The sequence below is a fragment of the Phyllostomus discolor genome, chromosome 6, assembly GCF_004126475.2.
Source record: "Phyllostomus discolor isolate MPI-MPIP mPhyDis1 chromosome 6, mPhyDis1.pri.v3, whole genome shotgun sequence".
In the NCBI taxonomy this organism is placed as follows: Eukaryota; Metazoa; Chordata; class Mammalia; order Chiroptera; family Phyllostomidae; genus Phyllostomus; species Phyllostomus discolor.
In genome coordinates, this window is record NC_040908.2 from 154,556,786 (window position 1) to 154,568,869 (window position 12,084).

Genomic DNA, 12,084 nt, shown 5'->3' on the forward strand with positions numbered 1-12,084 from the left:
GAGGGAGAAATCAGAAAAATAATTTACCACCCACTAGGCGGAAAGGCTCCACGTGGAAAAGGACAATGAACCAGAAACGTGCAAGCGGGGAGGACATCGAGCAATGGAGTCGGGCAGACCTGGGTCTGAGTCTTGTCCTTCCTCTAGCGCCTCGGCCAGGCCTCTTGACCCCTCTGAGTGTGGTTCCCGCGTCGGAAAAATAGCGATCATGAGAGCTGCCTTGTATTATTGAGAGCCCAAAGGTACTGTCCCGGGAAGTGTGTATCGCACGCTCTATCCTTTCGGTCCTCTTCTCCTCCTCCCCTGGCCTCAGGGAATTCGAGTGGAGCTCCCACCCCACTCCTCCTTCTAGGTTTCAGGCAAAACTCAGCCCATTTGGGGAAGCTGAGGCACAGCCTCACAAGACCGAGTGTCTGTGGTGATGACGTTCAGGTCCCGGGGCCACTTGTTGCCCACACTGACCCAGATCACCTGTGCCAGCCCTTGAGCTGCCTCAGACTTCCCTTCTGAGACGGTCTCAGCAGCTCGCCCAGCCTGGTTCCAGGTTCCATCCTGTGCCTTGGTTTTGATTACCCACCTACGGGGCAGCTTCCTGAGGGCAGGATGCAGGACTTCTGCCCTAAACTCCTTATGTCACACAGGAGGAACCTGGAGCCTAGAAGGGAAGAGGCATGTGCCACGGTTTACGGTGTGCAGAGGCGGGCCCCTCAGCCCTGGATCCCTGAACCACGCAGTGTCTCTGCACCACCCGAGTGGGCAGCCCCAGCCTGCAATGCCCGAGGACCCAGGCCCACTCCTCAGCTCTAGCCCGGAATCTAAAAGCAGCACAACAGGAGAAACCCCCTCCTGGCTTCGCTTACCAGTTAATTCTCTTAAAGGACCTCTTTGCTTTTTGGAGGATGTGATCACACTGTCTTTATCCACCTGGCTTTCTAGCCTCATCTCCGGTTCCCCTGCACCACCCACTCCCTACCCCAGTCACAGCCGACTGCCTGGCAAATACCTGGGCTCGGTGACTCCTCCAGGTCTTTGCTCGAGTGGTTCACAGCGCTGGAATGCCATCCTGCCACTGGTGGAAATTCCAACCCCCTCTCAAGTGCAACCTCTGATATCATTTCCTCGGTGAACCCAGCTCTTCAAAAGGAACTTTTAAAGGCTCCTTCCTCAGTGTCCTTCCCGCTGCCCAAGCCCTTGGCCTCCATGTAATATTTAGCGACGCTGGGTGTGCTTTATGTATGAAATTAATTTGAATTGCTGTGAGCGATTCCATCTCCTGGCCAGACTGAGTCCTCCGTAAAGGACCTTGCCTAACCAATCTTGGTACTCCCCCAGTACCCAGTACTCTGCCTGGCATGGAGCTCAGGAAAATGTAAAGTTGTACTGAATGTCATATAATTATGGCATCGGTTACTGTTAGCTGAGCATCTACTGTGAGCAGCTCAGTAGGAGGCCCTGTATATACACTCTCGTGGCTTCTCACACAGAGCCAGCAATGTGGGCTTTAGCATGCCCCGCTTTGCAGGTAAGAAAACTGAGGCTCGGAGCAGGTAAACCACTGAGCATCACACAGCAAATAACCGGGGTGGGGCTCCAAGAAGCTGTGTTGGTGATGCCAACGTCAAGGGAAACCCATGATTGGTGCATAAAGTGCTTCTCCCCTCCACCACCCCCACCCCGTCTCCCCAAAGACTCGAAGAGTGGGGAGCATGTCCTAGGGGCTGATGATCATGGACGCCCATCCTGGCCCGGGCTCCCTGCCGGCTTAGAGGTTTGCGTGGAACTCCACCCCCTTGGGAGGAGATCTCCCCAGGGTACTACCCTGAAGTCGCCTGCGCCCGCTCTTGCAGGGCTTGCACGGACCTTTGGGTGCGGCCGCCGCCCCTTCTGGGGCAGCCCCGCCCACGCACCTTTCTGGGATCCAATCCCTCCCATCAACCTCCGACTTGGGGGTATTCCCGCCGCCCCGCCCCCCCCCCGCTTTAGACCCAGCACAGGACAGCTTTCCCTGGTAGGAGGCACTTGGCAGTTCAGCCACGCGCCTTGCAGGCAACGCCAAGGAAAGGGATTATTTCTGGAATGTTTGCCCGGTTTACGCCGTCCTGGCGCTGTCCTCCGCCCCATCCCAGCCCGTCGGTTTTCCAGGCGCCAAAGGCAGGCTTTCAGACTTGCAAGCACTTTGGTCTCCAAGAAAATCCTCCGTCTCGTCCTCGCTACCTCCAGCCTCTCTGTGATGTTGAATCCCATTTCACAGATGGAGAAACGGAGGAACCGAGCCAGTGAGCACCGTTGAAACATCTTTCCCAAGCCGGACAGGGACCGGCCCCTCCGGTTCTCAGAATCTCAATCCCGGTAACAAATTTCCACTTGAAGAACACGTGCAGTTCGCGGCTTTAACACTGCAGCCCCACGTAAATAGTTAACATTTTAAACGAACTCCCAAGCCCCTTACCCTCAGCTTTCAGCGGGACGCCTGTGTTTTACAACTTGAGTGTTTATCTCTAGACTGTTGGGCATCCAAAGGGTTAAACGGGACCGGGAGCGGGCCTGCAAAGGGCGGCGGAGCCTCGAAAGGGTTAAAAATATAAACGCGTTTGTCCCTCTATTTGGTTCAAAATGGGCAGCGACGGGACCCGGAGAGCCTGGGAGCCCCCGCTACGGAATGACTTTTTAAAAATCGAGAACTTTTAATTCCGACCAGAAAAAAAAAAAAGTGTCCCAGTTCGAAAGTTCTTTTAACCTTTTCTTTTTTCATTTATTTATTTTTTTCTCGATTTTTTCCTCGGGCTGTATTATAAAACTCGCCCTGTCTTTTTGAGTTCGTGGAGCTCGTTTGCCCCTCCGGGCCACGCGCCGGGCGGGGGCCGAGGGGGCTCCGGGAGTTTTCTCCGGGGCCGGGCTGGGACGCGGCTGGTGAGTCCCGTCTCCGGCCCCTGAATTGGGGGGTCCGCGTCTGCCCCAAACGCCGCTTTCTTCCGTTTTCCATGTCATTTCCTGTACTAATAAGATGGTGGTCAAAGCAGGGGAGGAGAGCAGCAGCGAGTCGCCGCCGCCGCCGCGCCGAGGCTGGCGCTGAAACTTTGCCTCGCCCGGGACCCGAGCGCCGCAGCGCGGCTGCTCCCGCCGCGGGGCCGCCCGCCCGGGCCGCGCCGCCTCCGCCGAGCCGCCCGCCGGGCCGCCTGCGCCGCCCGGGCCCCGCGGCTGCCGCAGCATTCCCGGGAAGGTGAGTCAGCCCCGGTAGCCAATGTGGCCATTGAAAATGGCTTCGGAAAGCGCTCGGCAGTTTGCCAGCTAGCGCGGGGTCCGCCGGTGCAGGGGCTGCGAGCGGCTGCGGGGGGCGCGGGCCGTCAGGGACCGGCGCGAGCGGAGCGGGGACAGGGGTGGCGCGGGTGCAGGCCGGGGGGAGGCGGTTCGCCCCGGCCTTTAGGTGGGTTAACCCTCGGCAGGTAGCTGCCGCCGCTGCCGCCGCCGCTGCGGGATTCGGGGGGCCGCCCCTCCGCCTCCTTCCTCCCCGCTAGCTCCTCGTTCGCTCGCCTTGTTACAATGTAGCCTTTTCTCGGCGCGGACGTCCCGCCCACTGACGGACGTGGTCACCGACCAATGGGAGCGGCGGCCCGGGCCTAGCGTTCGGATTGAGAACCCGGCGACACGCGCGGGGCGGGGCGCCGAAGGCTCCTGGAGGGCTGGCTTGTCGCGGCCGCTGGCCTAGTTCTAGGAGGCACTTTCGGCTGGGCGTCCGCGGCTACTGTGCGGGGCTCGGATTTTTCGGAATGCAGTGGGGCTTTTTCTGTCGCGGTCCTTGATTTCCCGCTACACGTGGTCGAGCCGGAGGCCGTTTGTTTAATATGTTTTAAATCTCAGTTGCGGTGTAGACTCTTTGGCAAATCTCTCCGGAGTGTAGCTCGCATCTCCCCTACTGGCAATCCCCAAGGTACTCTCAGATGCAGAAACTGCGGGAACTTCGCGGCCAATGACCTTTCTCCGGTCAAGGCCTGCACACCCTAGGCAAGTCGCTGCAAGGAGAATACTAATGTCTTGAGCACTCGGCGATGCTGGTTGAAAAGTTGCTTGTGTCTTGAACCGGGTTGTGCTATAGGGGCTTAGACCCCCAGGATGGGCTGAGACTTGGGACAGAAAAGGGTTTTAACCTCTCTTCTTACGCGTTTGCTTCACGTGGGGAAAGGCTGTGGTATATAATTTAGAGTGGCTGAAAGGAAACACACCCAGTTCTTTGTGCGTGGGGACAGGAGACAATAATGAGAGAATGCTCTTGATGCCTGGAAACCCTATAAACTTTGGGGGTTTTGTCTGGGCTGGGGCAAAGGAATTTTTCCACGGAGCGTCCTGCCTCTGGCACTCAGGCTTGCCTTTGCTCACATTTCCCTTGAGGGGAAGGAAGGTATTAGGGGGAGGGGTGGCGTCCACCCACCAGAATTAACGGGCTGTGGTCTTCTTCCCTGGGGAGCGGGGCATGGTCAACTCTGATGGGTGGGCGAGCAGAGTGCTCTGTTGGCACGTGTCTGAACGTCGTCCCTTCTGGGAATACAGCCCTAGCAGTTAGGGAGTGTTTGATGGAAAGGGGCTTTTCCATTGGAACCCTCCCACGTGGACTGGGTACTGTTATCTGACCTGTGTGAACCTCGCTTCTCCCTCCCTAGAGCAGGGCCAGCAAAGCCTGTCTGTCAAGGCAGTTGTGAGATCCAGTGCAACGGCCGAGACAAAACGCCCAGCCCATGGCTGGCACATGATTTAAGAAGCGTTGTTCTGGCTCCCTGGAATCAGTGCAGAATAGACTGTGCTGGGAATACCAGAGTATCCTGGCGGCCCCACCCAGGTCCGTTGAGTCCCAACCAGCAGGACCTCCAAGGAGCAGCTGGGACAGGATCTCGTTCCCTTCGCTGGTGACGTTCTCAAATATATGAGGCCCCCTTCAAAGCTCTTGATCAGCCGTCACAACCATCACTTATATACGATTTTGACTTGAGCTACAGTTCTGTCCTTCAGACCCATTGGATGGATGTGCTTCATACATTTGTTCTCCTCTCCTTGCCTGTAGTAGAGCATTGGCAAGTGTGGAAGAGGCAAAGACCACGGGACTAGGAGTCAGCACGCATACCTACGTATTCAGCTGCCTCCTCCGCCTGCCTTCTTGGCTGTCTTAGTCACGACCAACACACGACGTCCAAGGCTGTCCCCTCATCTCCCTCCCTACACCTCCTCCAGGGCTCTGATCTTGGCCAAGGCTAGGGCCATTCTACTAGTTCTGAAGGCAGGAGGCTTGGTGACTCTGTTCCCCCAATCCATTCCATCTGCAGGTCAAGGGAACGTTAGCCTATACGTAGAATCTGTCCACTCCTTTCTGTCTCCTCCTCCCCCTCAGCATCTTCATTGAGCCACCCCTGACTCTCCCCGGGATGATAGCAAGAGCTCCCTAATGGCCCACCTGCCGCCTCCCCTCCACGCCCACCTCAACATCAGCACCATCAGGCCTCCCACGTCCTGCTTACAGCACTGAACAGTCCTCCCAGTGCCTTTAGGATAAAGAACCAAGTTGTTACCGTGGCCTGAAAGTCTCTGAGAGATCCGGCCTCCCGCTTTTTCCTTGGCCTCATCACCCACCCTCCGTTGGGTCTCTGTACCCCAAGGCTCTCCTGCACACTCTGCTGGTCCCTCCTTCTGGAATATTGAGCAGTGTGATCTAATGAATGAGTCGGCAAAGGGCCAGAGGTGGTGGGAGAGTGGTGGTCCTAAATGCTCTCCCTTGAATATTTCCGGTTCATCCAGGCACACAGTAGGGTAGAACTAGTGCTTGGGTAGGGCCATGTGACTGGCTGGTGAGGTCTGAACTATAGTGATACATGTCACTTCTGGGCCGAAGCGTTTAGTTGCTAGTATGGACCCTCCAGAGTGCCCTTTTCCTGTGGTGTGGCAGCTGGCAGTGTGTGGGATGGTGGCTGCTTCTGCCAGCCTGGGTCCCTGCAACACTACACGAGTGGAGCCCCTTGATGTCCCACAGTGGACATGCACCATGAGTGTTAACTAAACCTTCGTTGTTTTAAACCACTGGGATTTGGGGGCTGTTTGTTACCGCAGCATAGCCTAACCTAGGCTGCCCTGCCTTCCACATGGACTAGACGAGTGTTCCTGGCAGGGATAAGTACACTTGACTCTTGAATAGGACCAGGGTTAAGGATGCCAATCCCTGCCCCTAGCAAAATCAAAAGTCTACTTCTAACTTTTGACTCTGCAAAAATGTAACTGCAGTCGACCCTCCACGTCTGTGGATTCCCAATTGAAGATTGGAAAAGTTGGCTCTTGAACCACACAGGTTTGAACTGCATGGGTCCACTTATACGTGGATTTTTAAACCCTTGTTGTTCAAGGGTCAACTGTACACACACACTTGGGAAGGCTCATCCTTCACAGCCGAGGTGACCTTTTTGACGAATCTGAGTCTGTCAACCCTGTCTGAACAGCCTCCATACGCTCATGAACCACTGCTTTTAGAAGGAAGACAGAAATCCTTAAGCTGTCCCCAGGCCCCACGGGACACCGTCCTGTATCCCTCTGTTTGTCGTGTTCCGCCTAACCCGGTACTTTCCTCATGCTGTCCTCTCTGCTCCAACCACACATTCCACTCTTCTGCTTAGGCCTCCTCGTTCTTCGTCTTTCAACTTCATCACCTCTTCAGGGAAGCCCTCCCTGATTAGGTCAAGCCCTGCATTACAGCCTCTCATGGACCCACGGACCCCTCCTCTGTAGCACTCATCTTAGTAGCAGCTTTACACTTGTCAGTGGAATTACTGATTGCAGCCTCACTCCTTCATCAAATCATAAACTCCTCGAGGGCAGGCCTGGGGTGGCTTGTGTGTGCCCTGATATTTCCAGTGTCTGCACACAACAGCTGCTCACTAAATACCTTCTGACCAGTCCCTGAGCACTGACCGTGGGCTCCCTTTGTGCTGCGGGCTAAGGACGGGAGTAACGGACCCTGCTTCCCTGGGGTGTGGGTGGGCGGGTCCAGCCGAAGGAGGTGTCAGGCATGGCAGGCCCAGTGACTGACCGGTAGAGAGCGGATACTGTGCTCCCCATACGTACCGACGACGCTGCTCCAGAAGGACCGTTTTCCTGGGATGGACTAGACGAAATTCCAGGAGGGCAGGAATGTGAGATTCCTTGGCCCCTTGGAGGTCTCGGCCGGAAAAACAGCCCTTGGAGGTCTCTGCTGGTCTGGAGAGCATGTGATTATCCGGTGAAGGGACGCCAAAGGAGACACAGTAGGAGACCCAGGGATGATGAAGGTGAAGAGAATGGAGATGAAGGCAGCTAATGTTTATGGAGGGTTACCGGGTGCCAGACGCGGCACCAAGCCTGTCACATCCCTGTGCAGAGGACAGCCCCACAGGTGGGGATTAGTATTTCCATCTCACACATGGGGGACTGGGGCCCCAGGAGGGGAAGTAAGGGACCCAGCATTACACAGTGGTGTGGCCAGGCCTGGGACCCTGGCAGACGCATGTCACCTCCTTGGGGACGCTCTCGTCGAGTGAGGGCAGAGAACTGCAGCCCCACCGAGGAGAAGCCCGTGGGAAATGTCACATTGGGTTGTAAAGCCCTCGCCGGAGAACAAGTTTCTAGGAGGTAACCCCGCCCCCACCATTGGGGTTTGAGCGAGGGGGTTCTGGTGCCGGGACTGGTCTAGAATCGACCGGTGCAACTCCACCCTGCTGGGGTTCAGGCGTCCTTGGAGGCCCCAGAGCCCATGTTCTCAGAGTGGGGCCTGGGAGGGGCTTCCCTGCAGCTGGTCCAAGGGCCGCACCGGAAAAACAAGCCATGCAGAAAGAAAAAAAAAAAACAATGAAGAAAAAAGAATGTGCTGTTATTTTTAAAAAAGCCGTTTCCTATTGCAGATTTGTATCTGTGTTGGGAAGGCCTGTGTTTCGCAGTGCAGCCGCACGGGTGGTGGCGTCCCTGGGCTAAGGCTTTGTAAGGGCGGCCCGGGGCGTCCTTCAGTCCTTCACTCGTTCGGCTGGAAGTCAGTGTACGTCGGTGTACCTGCGCTTACCCCGTGCCAGGCTCTGTGCTAGGTAGAGAGGGGTGCAGTGTGGAACCCAGACCTTCCTCACAGAACTCACGGACCAGTGTGGGAGGGGGGCAGCTAACCAGGCAAGTTACAGGTTATAGCTGAAGGATGCAAGGGAGATGGCCATGAACTCTAAATCAAGGAAAGCTTCCCTGAGGAGGAGGCCTTTTAGCTGAAGGGTGAGTAGGATTTGAAAAGCAAAGAGGGGACAGGCATTGCAACATGGGGTATGGCATGTACGAAGACATGGCACATTGAAGGGTTTGAAGAGGCTCTTGTAGTTCCTTTGGCTGGAGAGTGGGTGAGGGAGCACGTGGAGGGGGGCGAGGCTGGGAAAGAGTAGGGTAATAATAATATGACTAACACCCAATCCTGACCGTGCCTCAGGGCCTTTGCACTGGCTGCTCTCGCTGCCTAGAACAGCCTTCCCCATCACCTCCACAGCAGGCTCCCGCGCCTCATGGGCACCTTCCTGCTTCAAATTGCAACCCGCACCCCCTTGCCTCATTTCTCTGCTCTTTTCCTTCTAGCACATAGCACACCCTATGTTTTACTTACTTATTTTTCCTTGGTTCTCTCCCCTAGCTATAATGTAAGTTCCTAGGGAGCTGGGACTTTTGTCAGTTTAACTCACTGCTGTATGAACATCGCAGGGCAACAGATATGCGTGGAATGGGTGAATTGAGAATTTAGTGCATGCACAGTGCCTTACTTGTATTTTTCTCATTTATTCTTCTCAGCAGAGCCCTGATCTCGGTGCTGTTACTTCCCTATTCTTTAGGGGAAATGGAAAATGGTGGCTCAGGGAGGTGGGGTAACTTGTCCAAGGTGTTCCAGTTGGTAATCAGTGGAGCTGGGATTCGAACCCAAGCTGCCTGGCCCCTGAGCCCTTCTGCCTAACCCCGATGCTTTCTCCAGCCAGGCTGTGAAAGAAAGGTCCACTGTGCTGAGGAATTTACACACTGTCTGTGGGGCTGCAGGTATCGCAGAGGGTTTTATGCAGAGAGAATCCACGTGGAGATCAGTCCCAGGGCTCAGAGCTCAGCTGCAGCCGCATGTTGGGTGTGAGGCTGGAGGCAGGGAGGCCGATTAGGGGGCTATTGCAGTAATCAGGGTGGGAGAGGATGAGGCGGAGGAAGAGGTCTCGGTGGCAGTCATTCCGAACGGGAAGGTTGGGGTCCTTCCACACTGGGGCTCAAAATGGGTGGGTTACGGCACAGTTCTGGGGGCCACAGGTTCCCTAGTGTGCCTGGTTTCTGTTTCTGAGCAGCCAGGGCACCCCCAGATAAGACCTGGCCAAGTGCCTTGGGCTGGCCTCCTGGCAGGGAGAGGGGAAGCGAGAGGGAACCAGGAGGTGAGGGGGTGGGGGCAGTGCTGTGGCCTCGGGTTCAGTTCTGCCCAGCCCCTTGGCAGCTGCGAGGCGTGGGCAGGAGGCTGCCCCCGCTGGGTTTGCCTGTTCCTCATCTGGAAAGCAGGGGGTGGTATCAGTGCCGGCTTCACGGAGGCCCCAGCGAAAGGAGTCCGAGTCCCTATGTGTGGCCCGGGGCCAACTCTGGGACCGCCTCCTCCTCGGGTGTGAGGCGGTGGCCAGAGGGGAGGCGTGCCCCAGGGCACGGAAGTAACCGTAACCGTGTGCCCCTTGCTGGAGACAGCAGTGCCCGGACAGGACAGCGTGTGTGCGTCACAGAGGTCCTTCTACCCATAGGTGACCTGACCACACCGTCAGACATTTCTATACCCACTGCGGGCCTGTGTTCAAGGCCAGGCACGTCTGGGCCTCAGTTTTTGTCTCTGTGAATGAAGACAGTATTGTCAGTCCTGCGCCACCTTCTGCGGAAGAAAATGTTTTCTTCCGTGTTTTCGGGACCAAAGTTTACGAGAAACATGTATTGAGCCCAAGGGCACTTGACCACAGTCCCACGAGGTCGCTTCCACATGTGAGAATCCAAGGAAGCTCAGAGTCAGAGAGGTTAAGTGACGAGCTCGACGTCACACGGCCATGCTCTAATCTTCCCAGCCACCTCCCCACGTTTATGAAGGAAGCCTTGGGAGTCACCTGCTCGTTACATAACAACTCCCAGCGGGTCCCCTGGGTACCTGAAACACAGGGTTTGATTTGTAAGCTTTTGCTTTGCGTGCTGGTTTCAGGACCCTCTCCCCGTACTGGGTCAGAACTGGTAGGCACGTCTGGACAGACCGAGAGCCTCCGACGCGATGGCACTGGCTGAGGGGACAGAGGTGGAGAAGGGCAGAAGGCTGCTGGCTGTCCTGCTCCTCGGCATCGGCCTCAGGTGGAGGGTGGGTGCAGCGGGGTGGGGACCCCGTCTGCAGACTGAGGCACTGGGCCTCTGGAGCCCTCAGGGCCTTTGAGAGCTTTCCCTTCCACCCCCTCTCGTCCCCACCCCACCTGATCGATCCCTCGGGGACCCCAGGACATCCTTCTCGTCTTCACCTCCTCCCAGATCCCCGTTGTTAGCCTGAGAAGGGGGAGTCGGTTCTCATGGCCCCCGTTTACAATTGAGAAAACAGAGGCTCAGAGAGGGGAAGTGACTTACTTAAGGTCATGCAACTTAGGGAGTGACCAAGCCAAAATTCTACCCCCAAATCTGGCACCCCTTCCTCTATACTCCAGTTGCAGCAGAGTGGGGGACCTCCTGAAATCACAGCAGAATGGGGACCCCTGAGAGCATTTGCCTGTCTCCGTGTGCCACCCTCCAAAAGGAGAGCCTGTTGGAAAGATCACTGCTTGAACATCTGCAGTGGCGCCCTGGCCGGTGTGGCTCAGTTGGTTGGAGCATCGTCCCAAGAACTGAAGGGTCATGGGTTCAACTCCTGGTGGAGCACACACCTGGGGTGCGGGGTCAGTCCCGGTTGCGGTGCGTGCAGGAAGCAGCTGATTGGTGTTTCTCACATCAGTGTTTCTCTCCCTCCCGCCCCTCCTCTCTCTGGAATCGGTGAGCACGTGTCCTTGGGCCAGGAAATAAAATATATATGTATCTGCAGAGGAGGAGTTCACCCTGGGTAACGTGCTCGAAGGAACTTGGGCGGGGAGGGGACAGTGACCAGTAGTGGGCTTGTTCTCTCAGGCTCACGGCCAGGTTCAGGCAAGAGTGGGGCTGGCAGGCAAGAAGACCAACTTGACTTGGGCACCGAGCTGGACTGGTACGGACGTCACCAAGCAAGTAAATATGGAGCCGCCCCCACAGTGTCAGCTTTCCCAGGGCGGCTTCTTCCGCTATCTTGCACTTCCCCCAAGAGTGCGGTGTGAGGGCGGGGGGGATGAGGATGGCTGGCTTGGGAGTCTCTGGGCTGGCTGAGGGCCCTGGGCAGCAGCCCAGGGGACCCCCCGGCTCTAGGAGGGCGTGAGACTCTCGTGGGGTCAGCTGACTGTGACCCAGCTGGGGTGCACTCAGGGTTCTCGTGGCCCTAGGTACACCGAGGGTGGGCTCTGGGTGAGGGGGCAGGCATGGAGGAGGTTGCAGTCGGGGGCTGTCCCTGACCTCACAGCTTGGCCCTTCGCTGCCCCAACCCAAACGGGGTGGCATTTTCTGGGGTAGTTCACAACCCCTCCTCAGACCAGCTGTGTTCCAGAGGGAAAGCCAGAGGGGGCTGGTAGCTGAGGAGGAAGTGTAGAGGATCAGAGGTTTGAGGTGTCCCAGGGAGGCGGGAGGGTGAGAAGGGAGAAGCTCCTTAGCCTGGGGAAGGGGAGGACCGGGAGGTGAAATCTCCAAAGGAGGTCAGCAGACTTAGTAGCCAGGGGAGAGTTCACCCCCCGAGAGAAGGCGTTGGGTCTCGGGAGGAGGGTGAGCAGATAGGGAGCACCCAGGGCAAAGTGTCTGGCTGGATTGTCCCCAGGCTTTTAAAACCATCCATGACAGCCAAGGCTGAATGAGGCTTATAGGTGTGTATGGGCCCTGCCTGAAGCGGCGGGCTGCTCCGTGACGCTGGCACTGTGAGCCTCAGTTCACAGGGGAGGACTTGAGGCCCAGAGGAGTGAAGTGACT

General features: G+C 56.9%; 1 protein-coding gene across 1 annotated transcript in view; it reads left to right on the forward strand.

The window, feature by feature from the left end:
- The first annotated feature begins 3,167 nt into the window (after positions 1-3,167).
- Positions 3,168-12,084, forward strand: part of PRDM11 (PR/SET domain 11) — an 80,509-nt gene continuing 71,592 nt past the window's right edge. Inside the window, exon 1 of the mRNA XM_028516476.2 lies at positions 3,168-3,220. The gene's annotated coding sequence lies outside the window, so the exon portion shown is untranslated. The remainder of the gene's footprint in view (positions 3,221-12,084) is intronic.